The sequence below is a fragment of the Acartia tonsa genome, chromosome 8, assembly GCF_053477335.1.
Source record: "Acartia tonsa isolate MP-2025a chromosome 8, ASM5347733v1, whole genome shotgun sequence".
Taxonomy (NCBI): Eukaryota; Metazoa; Arthropoda; class Copepoda; order Calanoida; family Acartiidae; genus Acartia; species Acartia tonsa.
In genome coordinates this window covers 50,675,307-50,692,153 of record NC_137267.1, presented here as the reverse complement: position 1 = coordinate 50,692,153, position 16,847 = coordinate 50,675,307, and the positions used below count along the sequence as shown (strand labels likewise).

General features: G+C 33.2%; 1 long non-coding RNA gene across 1 annotated transcript; it reads left to right on the top strand.

Annotated features, from left to right (window-relative positions):
• Positions 1-1,780: 1,780 nt before the first annotated feature.
• On the top strand, positions 1,781-15,233 carry LOC145327229 (uncharacterized). Its single transcript, XR_013882128.1, has 6 exons — positions 1,781-1,888; positions 3,312-3,349; positions 9,217-9,242; positions 12,719-12,769; positions 13,948-14,022; positions 15,157-15,233. It is a non-coding gene; the product is annotated as an uncharacterized LOC145327229 (long non-coding RNA).
• The last annotated feature ends 1,614 nt before the right edge of the window (positions 15,234-16,847 follow it).

The window sequence follows — 16,847 nt, the reverse complement described above, 5'->3', positions numbered from 1 at the left end:
AAAACTGTCTTTATCTTTTTTTTCTTAATATATATGCTAGGTTAAAAATGTAAATTCATTTTATTTAATAATAAAACGTACTGTAATATTTATGTTAAATACGTCAATTGATTTAATGACCCTGTATTATTTTTTCAGAGATGCTATGCTTCATTTCATCGTGTTTGTCTGTCTGTACAAGATATTTTTTTTGAAAATGTACACTACATGATTCGAATGCCTTATCACAATTAATCTGTCTATAAATTTGAGATTTTTGATAATATGTTTACCAAACATGTCTTGACAAGAGCTGGATCTTTAAATCATTTCAATGGTGCGCCAAATCGGAGTGCGCCGAATTTCAGCCAATCACAGCGTGACATTTCGTAAAATGCTGTGCTCTCATTGGTGGAAAGTTACTGATCGAAATATATTCCTACTTTAGACCTCTGCATTTTTGTAGATAGTATCTTTTCAACAATAGCGTTATGTATTGTTCTATGATTATACTAGCGGCTACGCCCCTAGAGGCCTCTAGTGGCACTTTAAATGTTGTTGTTTGTTAAAGTTAATTTTTTATGTACGATACCACCTTATTTGACGTTGAAGTCTCCTCTAAATTTGAAATTTTTTTGATTTTTTGTCATTTCTCTTGGGAGGGTGGTGGTACCCTCCCCCAAAATAGTTATAAACCTTCCCGGGACTTATGAGAATCTACCCTGTTAAGGAGAACCCGATCGGTTCAGCGGTTAGCGAGATCCTTCGGTACAGACACACAGACATCCTGTTACTTTAGTATAAGGATACTATTATTTATTTCAAAAGTTGTCTTTGCTACTTCAATATTTTTCAATTAAAAGTATTATTTATAAAATATTAAATTTCTTTTTGCAAAAAATTTATAACTATCTTTTATGTTTTATTTTATTTTTAAGGTATCTACGACGTGGGGGAGTATAATGCTCTATTTATGTTATAATTCATTTAATAAGAAGTTAATTATTATTAAGTATATAAAAAAAATATTTTAATATCAAAATATTTATTGCATTTAATAGGAAGCTTTAAACAAAATATTTTAATAGATATTTTTAGGTAAGCTATTAAATCATTATTCCATGATTTGCATTTTTGCCAAATTTGTTGAGTACTTTTAGTATTCAAATTTACCTACTAAAATTTAAAAATAGATTGTTGTTTTACCTTCAGTATGAATATGCATGTTTCAGCAGCCTATTAAACAATGTTAAATCAAAATTGTATTGAAGGCTAAAATTTTCTTAAAAACATAGGGAACTTAAGGGATAAATTGACGTACATACCCAATGATGTTACCCAAAATTACTCATTCTGTAGTTTACCATTACTGGTTCAAACATTTGGACACTAAACTTAATGATCCAACAAATCCAATTTCCGGTAAAGTTCCCATAGTTATTAAGGCAACGAATAAGAAAACGTTGTTATAAAACTTCGGGGCCTAGTGTAATAAACAGTTTACCCCTCCACGCTGTTAAAACCAGAAGCCTAATCCTTTTATTAAAGTAACAGGATCTCTATGTGTCTATATGTACCGAGGGATCTCGCTGACCGCTTATCCAAAATGGTTCTCCTTTACAGTGTAGCTTCTCTTGGTCCTAGAGAGGTTTATAGCTATTTTGGGAGAGGCAATCGGAACCCCACCCAATACCTCAAATTCAATCCCCCACTATCCCAAGAGTCCTCAGAGGCCTCTAGGGGTGTAGCTGCTAGTGCTAAAATATAATACGACTACGTATTTAGCAACATCAAACAAAATATAAATAAGAATCATTTGTTGCAAATAATCATTAATTTTTACAGACATGGCGAGAGAACGCGGGGAATGGGAGGTGGTTAGATATCTGCAGCATATCTACCAGAACAGGTATGACAGTATGGCTTCCAAACCGATTAATATTCGCTGGATAAGAACCAGTTCTCGGCCTTACTGTAAAATTATGAATAGTATCGTATTACAGGCAATTTTCAATTAAATCAAAATAAAAATCATAAAATACATACCAGTTTTGGTAGTTTTATAGTTTTACATTTTAATATCCGAGGAAAGCTGTCTATGATACGATGCGATAGATAACTAGTCCTGTATTTTTGTGATTTTTTAGTCGAATTAAGTTCTGTGCCTTAATTGAAAAACAATACTTTTAAAAGTAAATTATTTTTAGCAAATTAGCAAAGTTTCATTTCCTTATTATGTTCACAATTTCGAACTAATAATATAGTCGGATTGTTCTGACACTGTTTTTCTATTGGCTGATTTAGAGAAAAAGTATCCAGATTATATCTATTTGTAGATGTTATTTGTAGATGTTATTGTTTTCCTTGTAATTTTATATGGGATTAGACCAGAGATCTAAAGGGACAAGACGATAGCCGATAAATTAATGTGCAACAGTACATTCCTAATGATGTTACACAAAGTTTACTCCCTTTTGCAGATTTCAATTAGTGGTAGGAATGTTTATTTATACATTCAACTTAATGAACTAACCAATCAAAATTTGGTCCAACGTATAAACAATAATTATTATAAAACTTTTGGGACTAGTGTAATAAACAGCTCAATGTCCCCTCCCTTCCTGGTTTTTACTGTATTATTTGTTCAGTTCATACTTTCTTCAAGAGCAAACAAGGATAACAACATACAAATAACAACGATTAATAAATTAAACGTAGAAACATGCGAACTTTTACTTAAAAATAACGCATATAATAATTTCAAAATTAATTAACTTAAATTGTATTTCCGCTTTTAAATGAAGCATTATACAATAAACGAATTTCATAAAAAAAATCCTTAAAATTTGATGCAGTTTTCAAATCTCCCCCTAACATTAAAATTCCTTCCAACCTATTTATCCTAGCCAACATGTTTCAAATGGAAGTTCTGGAGAGACAGGGTGGGAGGGGACATAGGGATATTTATTACTCTAGTCACCAAAGTGTTATAATAACGTTTTCTTATTTGTTAGCTTAACAACGTTGGGGAAGTTTAGTGTCCAAACGATTCAACCAATAAATATAATCTACAGAAGGTGTATTTTTGTGTTTCATCATTGGGGATATACATTAATTTGTCGGCCATCGTCTTATCCCTGCATTAGATTTGCAACTTTTCTAGATTATACCTTACCGTTACAGAAATCGTCTTACAAATAGTAATAGTAAAAAGTATTAGAATAATTCCAACATGACTACAGCTTTGCTTTTTAAACAGGGCAAATACGCCATTTTCCCTCTACGACAAAAAATATATTTGAGATGAGTTATATAAAATGTTATTTTTGTAGGTATCAAGTCCAGGCAAATATACAGGACAAAAAAACAGGTAAATAACAAGATTAGTTAGATATATCTTTCAAGGATAATTATGTCTGTAAGTTACGCAGCATTAGAAGCAAATAGAATTATCGGGTATGTCTCTTTCGTGGCAACGCCCCTTAATTCCCCTATTCCAAAAGTGGCTCTATGGGGGGGAAAGATGTCATTAATAAAAAAACAAGGTATTCATCCCCCCCCCCCCCCCCCACCATACTACATTTTTTATATACTTGGGAGGCAGGATAAGCGAAAACTAAAGTAATTTGTTATGTAGATACTTTTCAAAGACATCATTACACACAAGTTCTGTCCTTTATCTTAAATACTAGCTGAGATAATCCTATTCCCTAGCGTTACGTACAACTGGATAGACATACACATCTATTATTAGAGTAACTTTACTACTAAAAGCAGATTAATATGAATCTTAACAAATAATATAAGTAGTTATGTAAATATCAACAAAGATGATAGCATCCATAAAAGCGAAGGTCTAAAATCAGAAGGAAGGAAAAACGAACATTATATGCGTCGCTTATAAAATTGTACCATCTTGTAATATGAATCAGTATTCTAAAAATCAGATGAATAGAATAATTATTAATATAAATTTTGTTGTCAAAAAAAAGGTTAAAAATTAGCATGTTTTAAATGGACGTATGGCGTTTCTAGTAACGATTTCGGAGTTGCTACGTTTCTAAATGGTACCTTTTTGTTATATGAATCATCATACAAAGTTTGAAATTGATAGGACAATTCTAATATATCTAAATTAATGAAAAGAGCTAATCATTACAGACTTACGGACAGGTGTAGCCTAAAACTAGCAAAGCTTTGCTTTTAGAAACATTTATAGACAGACACATTAGTGTATGTAAATATAAACCTTTACACAAATTACTAGAAATTTCCTCCAACCATTTAGTCAGTAAACATAATAAAACCCTCTTCCAAAGAATTCCAATGAGGGGGGGGGGGTGGTTACTGAATTAATCACCCACCCCCCCCCCCCCCAAATAAAAAATAGAAGTTTTGGAGGTGCCCAATTTTTTCACTTTGTTTGATTCCCATCGTCCCCCTTTCCTTTCTTCCCATCCAAACCCTCTACTTGTTGTTTTTTCATCGGAAGGGAGGGTAAGGGGTGGTGGTTTGGCATTTTTTATCCACTATTACTTAAAGGGATTCTACCTAATAATTTAGTTCTAGTAAAAAAGTGATTAGTCATCAGAATAGGAGTAAAATGTGTCTTGGTTTTTCTAAAAATAGTAGAAAAACTTTCTTGCATTTTTTTGTAATTACTTTTACAATATTCATAGTTTTCCAGCCAATAATAACACAAAAAACAAGAAAGACAATATCCATAAAAGCGAGGCTCTAAAACGGTTTGACAGACAAAAATTGACTCTTATGGAGTGTCAGAACTGAATTTACAAAATATAAATATAAAAGTTTTGACAAAATTATATGTATCTATATTTGTTGCAAAACTCCTTAAATACAGAATTCTCTTTAAGGACACACTGACATTTTTAGGACTTGATTATAGAGATGCTTCGTTTGTAATATTGTACCTAACCGCAATAGTAATCAGTACTTCAAAAATCTGATCAATCAAATGATTATATCACATAAAAAATTGTTGTTAAAAAAGTTAAAAATCATTATGTTTAAAATAGACATACGGACGTTCTGGTAACGATTATAGAGTTGCTACGCTTTCTAAATCGTGCCTAACTACTGCAGGAATCACAATGCAAAGTTTGAAATCGATAGGACAATTCTAACTTGCCTAAATTAACGAAAATACTATCCGTTACGTATGGAGAGACCGACCCTCATTATAGAAAAGCTTCGCTTTTGAAAAAGAATAAGAACGTGTTATGTCTAAATAAGTGCTCTGTATTTTAGGGTGTGAAGGTTAGAGAGAAAAAAAGAAAGAGGAGAAAAAAGTAGTATAAAACCATCCAGAGACTAAAATTCAAAAAAGAACTAGCCTAAAACCATCCGGGGAACTATATATAGATTTTAACAAGGATGACAACATCCATAAGTAGCGAAGCACAAAATTTCGTGGATGGGACTGATGGTCATTGTTGTTTTCTTCAAACGACGGGAAGTTTAATTTTGATATCTTTAACTGAACAAATTTTGAAAATCGATTAATAAACACCAAAGATATGGGGGAAAATATAAAAAATATAAAAAGTAGCCAAAAACCTGCAAAAAGGCAGTCTGACCGTCAGTGTTGATTTCTTCAAATGACCGGAAATTTAATTTTAATATCTTTAACTGAAAAAATTTTGAAAATCGGTCCATAAACACCAAAGATATGGGAGAAAATGTCAAAAATATAAAAATAGCCAAAAACCTGCAAAAAGGCAGTATGACCGTCATTGTTGTTTTCTTCAAACGATGGGAAATTTAATTTTGATATCTTTAACTGAAAAAAGTTTGAAAATCGGACCATAAACACCAAAGATATGGGGGAAAATGTAAAAAATATAAAAATAGCCAAAAACCTGCAAAAAGGCAGTCTGACCGTCATTGTTGGTTCTCCAAACGACGGAAAATTTAATTTTGATATATCTAACTGAAAAAATTTTAAAAATCGGACCATAAACACCAAAGATATGGGGGAAAATGTAAAAAATATAAAAATAGCCAAAAACCTGCAAAAAGGCAGTCTGACCGTCATTGTTGGTTCTCCAAACGACGGAAAATTTAATTTTGATATATCTAACTGAAAAAATTTTAAAAATCGGACCATAAACACCAAAGATATGTCTTTTTTAAAACCTGTTAAAAAGCCGTCCGACCGCCATTGATGTTTTATAGTTAATTGTGCTCCTTAATGATGGGAATGTTGTCAAAAAATTTCAGCTTTCTATCTTTTATAGGAGCTGAGTAAATCCCATTTCCCCCATAGCGGTACGGACTGACGGACTGACGGACGGACATAGTGAATTAAAAAGTAGCTTCGCTACTAAAAATAGAGTACTTAATTGGCTCAGTGGTCAGTGAGATCGACCAACAAAAATGGTATTAAATTAGTAATAAGATATACAGTAATTATGTTATGTCGACTTTATACTATTGATGAAGTGGCAATGACTGACGACTGCTGTAATACTGACTTACAAGTCGAACACGACAAGGGACAGGTATTCTGAAAACAATTTTCTGTGAAAACTCTTTCTGTTCCTCCTTTCTTACCTATTTTCCTTTAGCTACAGAAAAAAAACAAGTTTTACGCCATACAAATTAACTTGCTGAATCTCGGTCCCCGACCTTTCTATTTTGATTTTGTATTTTCTGTTTAATTTCTATTATCAAAATAATCCTTTGAAAACGTGAAAAGAAACATTATCCTTGATCTTATTTTGTTAAAATTAATCAGAATAAAATATTATTATCCTTTTCTTTTACAGTTCTTTTATGTAAAACCAACCAAGGATGACCACATTCACAATAGGGGCGTCGTAGCTCAGTGGTAACGCACTGAGTTACAGTGATGAGAGTTCGAGTATTAGTCCCCATGTGGCAACTCGAATTTCTCATTTGAATACATTCACGCAACTTCCCCTGGTTGTGTAAAAAGGGGATTATTGAGTAAGTTTGGATACTTAGTAGTCAAGTACATAATATCAGTACTACCCATATCCCAAGCTCCTCTGCGGAGAGCGTCATTCATTACGGTGACTTAATTTGGGACACCTGCCATACTCGGCGAGGTTGAGGTAATAATAAGTAGCTCTCGTGAGATATCGGGTCAAGGCATAATGTGCTTGAACGTGGAGCTTGATAGCCCTAGTGGCTATACAAAAGTGTCTCAGCCTACTCCATGACTACTTAGGTCCAAACCCTAAGAGACTATGGCTAATCAATCAATTAATCAAACATTTACAAATACGAAGCTCATAAACCATACAGCAAAATAAGTTAGAACAAGTGGTATTGGATATATAGTTGATATGCGTAGCTTTCTAAATTAAGTTTACCTGTAACTTAATCTAAATTTTTTAAAAAGATATTCGGTTCTTAAATAATGCACTTCATACGCTTTGCCTAATTTAGTTATTATATTAAATACTAGTCTTAAGTTTTTTTTACCAGTGATCTAAAGGGATAAGTTAATAGCCGATAAATTGATGTACATCTCCAATAATGATACACAAAATTACTCCTTTTGTAGATTAAAACAAGTGGTTGAAACAATTTGTTACAAGGGCGTTCATTTTCATTTGGTCAAGTACGTCCAAGCTTTTTTTTTGGGGGGGGGGGGCTAAAAATTCAAACTTCCTTAATTAGACACTCAACTTAATGAACCAATAAATCAAAATTCAATAAAAGTCCCTAAAGTTGTTAAGCCAGCGAATAAGAAAATATTATTATAAAACTTTAAGAAATAGTATGATTAAGAATATTAAATTAATTTATAAGTAGCGTGAAATTTTAATTAGAAAATCCTCTTAAATAATTTACAATGGATTTTTATCTATAACTTTTATTCCCTCAAGAAAAGAATTTTCAGTATGGCTGAAAACCGGTTCTAATCCAGTGGATATTAATCGGTTTCGAAATCATGCTTAGAATCGTATTACAGACAATTTACCAGGAATATTAGAATAAAAAACATATCTGCTTAATCTTAATTTTTCAGTGTAATATCCGCGGAAAGCTGTCAATAATACGATGGGATAAATAACTATTAAGCTATCAAATTATTAATTTGTTATCAAATTTAAAACGCAATATTTTTCTATACATACGTCTTGCATTATTGAAGCGTCCTTTTCAATGGAGTTTATTGATTTTTTAAAGTTTTACATAGTTTCAATAAAACTTATAGATTTTTTGATTTTAGTTTTAATATATAAGAATAGCTCAATTATCCCAAATAGTTTTTCGTTGTCTCTTATTTTAATGTATTTTTTTTTGTAGCATATCTACTTTATAAATTGCTGTATATGTAGGGAGAGAGGGGCATAGACGTCCAAGGGGGGGGTAAAGGGGTGATTAACCCCCCAAATGAATTTTGGGGTGCCGTAGGCACCCTCAAAATTTTGGATTTTCAATTTTTATCCCCCCCCCCAAATAAAAAAAATACCTCTATGAAATAAAGATTACCCCCTCCCCAAAATTTTACCCCCCCAAATAAAAAAAAGCTTGGACACCCCTGGAGAGGGGGCATCAAACCCTAAATTATACTAGTACCCAAAGTTACAATAAAACGCAATATCATTTATTGACTTAAAAACTTTGGGTTCTTTTATTAAATCTTGATAAGTTGGTTCAAGCCAGCTGTCTCTAAACTTTATTATCATTATCTTTCATCTATTCAGTTAATTATAAGTACACTAGCGGCTACGCCCCTAGAGGCCTCTAGTGGCACTTTAAATGTTTGTATTTGTCAAAGTCTCTACCTTACTTCTTTATGTTACGATAATTCTCTTTATGTTTAAGTCTCCCATATATTTTAAAAATTTTCGACTTTTTTGTCATTTCTCTTGGGAGGGTGGTTGTACCCTCCCCCAAAATAGTTATAAACCTTTCCAGTACCCATGATAATCTACCCTGTTAACGAGAACCCGATCGGTTCAGCGGTTAGCGAGATCCTTCGGTACAGACACACAAACAGACAAACATCCTGTTACTTTAGTATAAGGTTTGACCTAAGCAAAGCATTTGACTATGACCCTTCTAATAATACCAGAATGGATATTATGACAGGGGAAAAATTGTCGTCACATCGAACTCGTTTATTGGACAGTTCGTTTATCCAGTAGGAGAGTAGAGGATGGGGCAAAGTGTCTTATTTGTTTTACTTTTTTAATTTGTAATTTGATTTTTTTTATCAATTAAATTATTTTTCAGGCGTTCCTGATAGATCAATGAAAAAGGTATGCTTTTTTAAAGTAAATTTACTTTATATACATTTTAGCACTTGAGGTGGACCGCTCCATTTTTTGTAGTTAAAAGGAAGTAAAATAAAAAACAACCTCTATTTTCAATTTTTATTTTAGAAAGAAAAGCAGGGGCGTCCAAGCCTTTTCATTTGGGGGAGGGGGGGGGGGGGGGTAAAAATTTGAAAATAAAAATTTTGCGGCACCCCCAAGCTCATTTGTGGGGGGGGTTAACTTTATATAATAGAGGGAAGCTTTTTTATTTGGGAGGGGGTGTAAAATTTGAAAAATCTAAAATTTTGGGGGGGATAATCACCCCTTTACCCCCCCCCCTGGACGTCTATGAAGAAAAAAATATTTTTTTGTGGGGGGGGGGGGGGGGGGAGGGGGACAAACAAACAGACATACTCTCAATCATCCCCTTAGGGGAAAGAGATTAGTATTATAAAAATAAATATTTCCAGGTTATTCGGTTAATTATTGTCTTTTCACTGATTTTTATAAAAGTTTATTGATTAGTAAGACCCTGTTAAATCAAAAGTTATCAAGTTAATTTATGTCGACTTCACTTGAATGAGATATATAGAAGAAACAGGATGTTTGTCTGTGTGTGTAGTTAAGATCTTCCTGACCACTGAATCCATATGGGTCTCCTTACTTTGAAGCTTCTTATTACTCAATCATTTTGGGGGGAAAGGAACACCTTCCTACCCAGAGATATCGCCCGAGAAGAAAACAATGAACCTTTTAATTTTTTATACTTTTTTTTACAAGAGTCGTTTTCCAATACCACCCCCTTCCCTTTAAGGGCGTAACAGATAGTAAAATATATAATACTATAATTGCTGGCTTATTATTAAAATAAGGTTATTTTTCTCATGACATAATCTATGTCGACTAAAAGGTATTAAATAAAAGTGGTCTTGGCTGAAATATTATCAACATGACGTTATTCTAACACCATTAAGATCTTATTTATATATAACAGTATAGCATAAACGTTTAACACACGACCTCAACTTTTGTAAGCATAAATTATTACATATCTGTATAACATATCACCTTGCAACTATTTTTAAAAAAGATTCTTCTTTTATATTGTAAGTTGGGTTGGCCCAAAAATTACACCACTTTTGAGAAGCGATGTTTCTCTACAAGATATTAAAGTCAACGTAAAACATTATAGCCTCACCTAAAAAAATACCCAATAATGATTCACAAAATTAACTCTTCTGAAGATTACAATTGGTAGTTAAAACTTTTGAACACTTAATTAATCAAAATTCAATAAAAGTCCTCAAAGATGTTAACTCCAAAATAAGAAAACGTTATCATAAAACTTTTAGAGACTAGTTTAATAAACAACCCAATTTTCCTTCTTTCCCTGCTAATAAGAACGTCTCAAGATCTAATAACATCACGCCATGCTACAATTGAATCAAGACAAAAGTAAGTGCCGAGCTCTATGACCTATGTATGGTGAAATTAGACATAAAACCATGATAATTCCAGGTAAAACCAAAATATTTCAGCGGGATCTTTTTGAGAAAATTAGATTTGAAAATTTCAAATTCAATTTTCACCCCCTAGGAGTTGCCGCATAATCATGACAAGAAAAGCAAAGATGATATATTTAAAATTTTGAACAACTTTGCTTTTATGAAGTCTTTCATAAAACCTCTCTATATATGATTTATTTAAGGCTGAATTTCCGTGACCTTAGCAAAGCAACTGATAAAAATGGCAATTAATTAACTCCCTTTAGGAGTGGTTTTAAAAAAAACTTTATAAAAGCAAAGTTGTTCAAAATTTTAAATATACCATCTTTGTTTTTCTTGTAATGTTTATGCGGCAACTCCCAGGGGGTAAAAATTGAACTAGAAATTTTTAAATCTAATTTTCTCAAAAAGATCCCGCTGAAATATTTTTGTTTTACCTGGAATCATCATGGTTTTATGTCTAATTTCACCATACATAGGTCCCAGAGCTCGGCACTTACTTTTGTCTTGATTCAATTGTAGCTTAGCGTGACATTATAGCATTAATAGTAGCCATAACAAAACAAGGATGACAACATCCATAAAAGCGAAGCTCTGAAACGGTAGGACAAACGGACATTAACACTTGTATAATGTCAGAACTGAATAATCAGAATGCGAATGTATAAGAGTCAAAGCAAAATTGTAAGTAAATTTGTTGAAAAACTGCTTGATACAGGATAATGATTATGGACATACTGACATTTTTAGGACTTGATTATAGAGTTGCTTCGCTTATAATATTGTACTTTGTTGTCCCAGGAATCAGTATACCAAAAATCAGACCAATCGGATAATTAGGTCACATACAAATTTGTTGTTAAAAATGTAAAAAAAAATCAACATGTTTAAAATGGACGTTCGGACATTTTGGTAATGATTATAGAGTTGCTACGCTTTCTAAATCGTACCTAACTACTAAAGGAATCACCATGCAAAATTTGAAATCGATAGGACAATTCTAACATGCCTAAATTAACGAAAAAAAATATTTAAAAAAGTAAAAAAATCAACATGTTTAAAATGGACGTACGGACATTTTGGTAATGATTTTAGAGTTGCTACGCTTTTTAAATCGTACCTAACTACTAAAGGAATCACCATGCAAAATTTGAAATTGATAGGACAATTCTAACATGTCTAAATTAACGAAAAAAGCTATCCGTGAAGGAGGTACGGACGGACGTACGGACGTACGGACCGACCCTAATTATAGAAAAGCTTCGCTTTTAAAAATTATATGCAGACTTTTTTTCAACAATTTGATGGATGGTTATAGCTGCGCCATTCACTTAACCAGAGGGGATGTAAAATATTGGTCAAATTAATTTAAATGGAAAATATCCTAAATATTTTCTGAACAATAGCAAAATATTTTTAATTGTCAAATTAATTAATGTTATTGCGAAGTAAAGCAAGAATATTAGGATGAAAAATAGGCAAAGCCTCAATTAGCATTTAATTGAACACTTCCGACCATACGCACCGTTTAAAATATCATTTTCCAGGAAGGTTTATAACCCACCTATCCCACCAACCCACGCAACTCCAACAATATTTTTTGTAACTTTACAAAAGTATAGAATGATGGAAGGGAGATATATCTATTGGAAAATTTAAGGGTGGCTATGCTTCTAAATATTTTGGAGCTTCCTCACAAAGTATCTTGTTGAGCGCTGATAACCCTACTCCTTACTTTTTGTAAAAATGATTGTAAGGGGAGTGGTGTAGTTTTTTGTTGTTTTCATTACTTTAGGTCAGGATAGGTTAGGTTAAATTGGGTACTTGTTAGCCCCGTCGGGATATGGCACCTGCAGGGTTTAGACATAGGAAACCCTCCTCATCCTATTTTCAATTTATTCAAAAGATAAAGAGATGGGGGTATCAGTTCTCAACAGACACTTTAGGTGAAAGGGGAATAATTTTATATTTTAGGAAATATTAATTAGAGAGCTGGACGAAACTAGATCGGATTTTTATCATGAGGTGATCTTTTTCTTATAAACCGGAAACTAAAAACCGGATTTGTAGTTTTTACAAACAAAAATTGCGTCAAGGAACTTGATCCTGATCTAAAATATCGCAAATTCTCTATAATTCACGCGGGATAACAATCCTAAATAAAATAAAATTGGTGTACTGTACATTTCAATTCAAATGTTTTTTTTGTTGCAATTTTAATGTGTTTTTAAAAAAGAAAGCAGATCAGCTTGTAATATATTTCTATAAGGGGAGGGGGGGGGGGGGGAGAAGTGGATAAGAAATAAAATTCTTTTTAAGAACATGATTTTTAATTTTATGTAATTTACGCCTAACGTTATTTCCTTTAACTTGATTGACCTCCCACGAAGTAATAGCATAGATGTTTTTCTATGCCAATATTAAGCTTTCCTGAAAAATGTTATTTTCGAGATCTTACTAGACAGACGAACACACAAACAGTTGCATATCCGGCTTCTTTAGGATTAGTGTTTTGGGTTCTTTCCCACACACTGCTATAGGGAACAAACCTCTTCCCCACCCCCTCTTTTTGCAAAATATTTGAAATTAGGAAGGATAATCTCTTTTAATTCCTAACCTTTGCAGGCGACCAAATCATGTGGGGCTGCAAAGGACCTAACCAAAAATAAAACAAAAAGATTTATACCCCCCCACCTCTTTTTTAATTTGATTACATATAAAGGGGAGGGGGGTGGTGCCCGACTAAGCACTTTGAAAGAGCCTGTCGTATTTCCAACAAAGAAAATTTTCACAGTACAGTAGGTAAAAAAAATTAGGGTTGGGCCGAATCCCGGACATCCGGTTGATTTCTGATATTGAAACCTGATATTGAAGTAGTAAAAGTTGGCGTCTTTCAGCTGCCAAGTACAGCTGCCGCCGCCAAAAATCATGTTTTGAGATTTCTAATATTGATTTTTCAAATACATAAATATTTTCTGGAAAAAAATTTTCTTCTAGCTTAAAAGTAGAAAAATCACAGCCATTTCAAATTTAAAACGTAGGGATTTTTGTAGTATAATATAAAAGATTATATTGCCGGATATCCGACCGGATAGTTTCAATATCCGGTATCCAGCCGTATAATGAAAATGACCGGATATCCTACCGAATATCCGGCCTAGCCGGATATCCGGCACAACCATAAAAAACTTTAATTTTCACAGGTATCTCAACTTGAAACTGAGATGAAAACACTTGGAGCCAGGCTGGATCAATTAAAGGATTCTACTCACAGAAAGGTATCAGGGAAATAAAGGGTTAAAAAATTTATGTACATTACCAATGATGATACAAAAAATACCCATTCTGTAGATTACGATTGGTGGTTGAAATATTTGGACACTAAACTTAATTAATCAACTAATCAAAATTCAATGAATTTAATCAAGCCAACGAATAATAAAACGTAAAACTTAAACTTTTGGGACTAGTGTGATAAACAGCCAAATGTCCCCTCCCTTCACCGAAGGGTTTCCTGTCACAAAATTGTCTCAACATTAGTAGGTAGTGAAATTGGCCCAAATCCTCAAATTTTTTTAGGCTAGTCTATGAAATAGAATTTCCAAAGTGTTGCATATCCTTATACTAAAGTAACAGGATGTTTGTCTGTTTGTTTGTCTGTGTATCTGTGTGTCTGTTCCAAAGAATCTCGCTAACCACTGAACCGATCGGGTTCTCCTTAACAGGGTAGATTCTCATAAGTCCCGGGAAGGTTTTTAACTATTTTGGGGGAGGGTACCACCACCCTCTCAAGAGAAATCACAACATTTTTTTACGTTCTCGATTTTAGAAAGAGAGTCCAACGCAAACATAAACGTCAAACGCAAAATAGACATATTTTCAATAAAAAAAAAACATTTAAAGTGCCACTAGAGGCTTCTAGGGGGCGTAGCCGCTAGTTCTTTAAAATGTAGAGCTAAAAACCTAACTCTTAGGCTAGCCAAGGTTACGTTATATGTTTTTCAATAATGTCACTTATGTCCCTAATATATCATGTAATAATAACTAAAAAGTTCAAAATTTTACAAATATAATGCAAACTGTGATAGGACAATCACACTTTTTTCAGGGGGGTAAAATGGCTCTCAAAACGCGTCGAAAATTTTTTACCCCCAGATAGTTTTTACCCCAGAGTTAAATTTTGTTTGAGGGGGGAAAATTGCCCTCCCAAAAAAAATTGTGAATGCAAAAAAGTAATAGACAACACGAATTGAAATGAAAACTGTGTTATTAAAATGTTGATTTCATTATTTTGTTGTTGTTTATTTTTACCTCTGCCCTAATGATTTGTCTGCAATACCAAAGTAATTTTTATGAAAAAAAAAATTGCAAATGCGGGAGTTTGAAAATTAATTAATTTTGTTTTTGTGTAGGTTCGCGGAATTGAGGATAAAATTGGACAGCTTGGCACTGAGTAACAAAATATATATCCACAATATCAACAGGACGTTAATGGAATTTATTAAACATTTTAAATCTATCTAAAATTCATTATTTTGTAGATTTTTTTCATGTTTGTTATGTGGATTTTTTCGACTTTTTCATTTAAAATTGTCAGCTGCTAAGTTTTGAAAATAGACACCTTGTATAATACAAAGTAGAAAGCTGTTTGTCTGTCCGTTTGAATTTTTAATCCTACAGACAAGTTAAATTCTTAGGTTAGGTTATATAAGGTACAGGGTAACCCCACAGGGTCATGGCACCGCAGGTATTAAGGCATAATTTAAATAAACTGTACATCCCGTAGATATTTGGAGTAAGAGTAGTGGGGAAGCCTTAGCCCTGATGCATGGGTGGTCCTTGGGATGGTGCACTAGTGATCGAAAAACCCTTTAAGGTCATAGGTTGATTGAAAAGTCCTTGTGGGCCATCATTGTGTAGTAGCTTACTAGTGTATTGGTGGCGTTTGTTGGTTCAACGACTAGGAGGCATGCTTAGATCCTAGGTTGATTGATAAGTCCCTAGGATTTGATGTGACTTTAGTCATTGCTGATACAGCGTAATGTTAATGCTTTGGTTGTCGCAATGATACAGTGACCGAAAAATCAAGATACCTTAACTTTCCACCCATAAGGTTGAAGTGTAAATTACCCTCAAGTCCTAATTAAAGTGCCAAGGAAATTGATGGGAAGGATGCAACTCGAATCCACGTCATACCAAAGACGTTTATAATGGCACCTACCTTCTTTGTTCGGTACAGGACATAAAAAAAGTAGAGTAGGGGGAATGCCTTGGCCCCAACAGGCGCAACTCATTACCATGCACAGTTAGGATCTCCAGACAAAGATCGTGCAATCAAAGGGTTGGTTGTCTGTAATGTACTGTACTACGGGTATGAGCTGAAGGACCGAGAGTCTGGTCTTGAGTTGACAAGTTGACTGTTCAGTCCAGGTGCAACTCACCCACACGACATTAACATTATCAAATAAACTTATAAACCATATTTATTCTAAAATAGGGAAGGGGGAATTCTTTAACGTTAAGAAATTAAAGGGAAAGCCCCAAGAATTGATTCATTGTATAATCAGTGCACCTTGACATCAACAATGTGTTTTTTAATTATATGTAATGTTTTTTGCAATTTTTTCCAAAATTTGTCAATTTTTTGTATACATTAATAAAACTGTTATGTTATATAACACTTTACTGTTTTATTTTTATATCAAAATTTGTTTTGTGCTTTTGTTTTTGTTGTTGTTGTTGTGATAATAAAGAATGTTTAAAAATAAAGTTTTACAGTTAGGGAGTTGAATCCATTTTTATAGAAGCAGAAATATAATCTATGATTATGGTTTGGACCCTCTAAAACTGTAATCTACCTTTCCACTTTCCCCTCTCTTGGTGAAGATATCTTCAACGCCGATACGATTTTTGAAATGTAAGATTCTACTTTCCCTTCTCTTGGTAAAGATATCTTCAACGCCGATACGATTTTTGAAATGTAAGATTCCACTTTCCCCTCTCTTGGTGAAGATATCTTCAACGCCGATACGATTTTTGAAATTTAAGATTCCACTTTTGCCTCTCTTGGTGAAGATATCTTCAACAAGAGAGACAAAAGTGG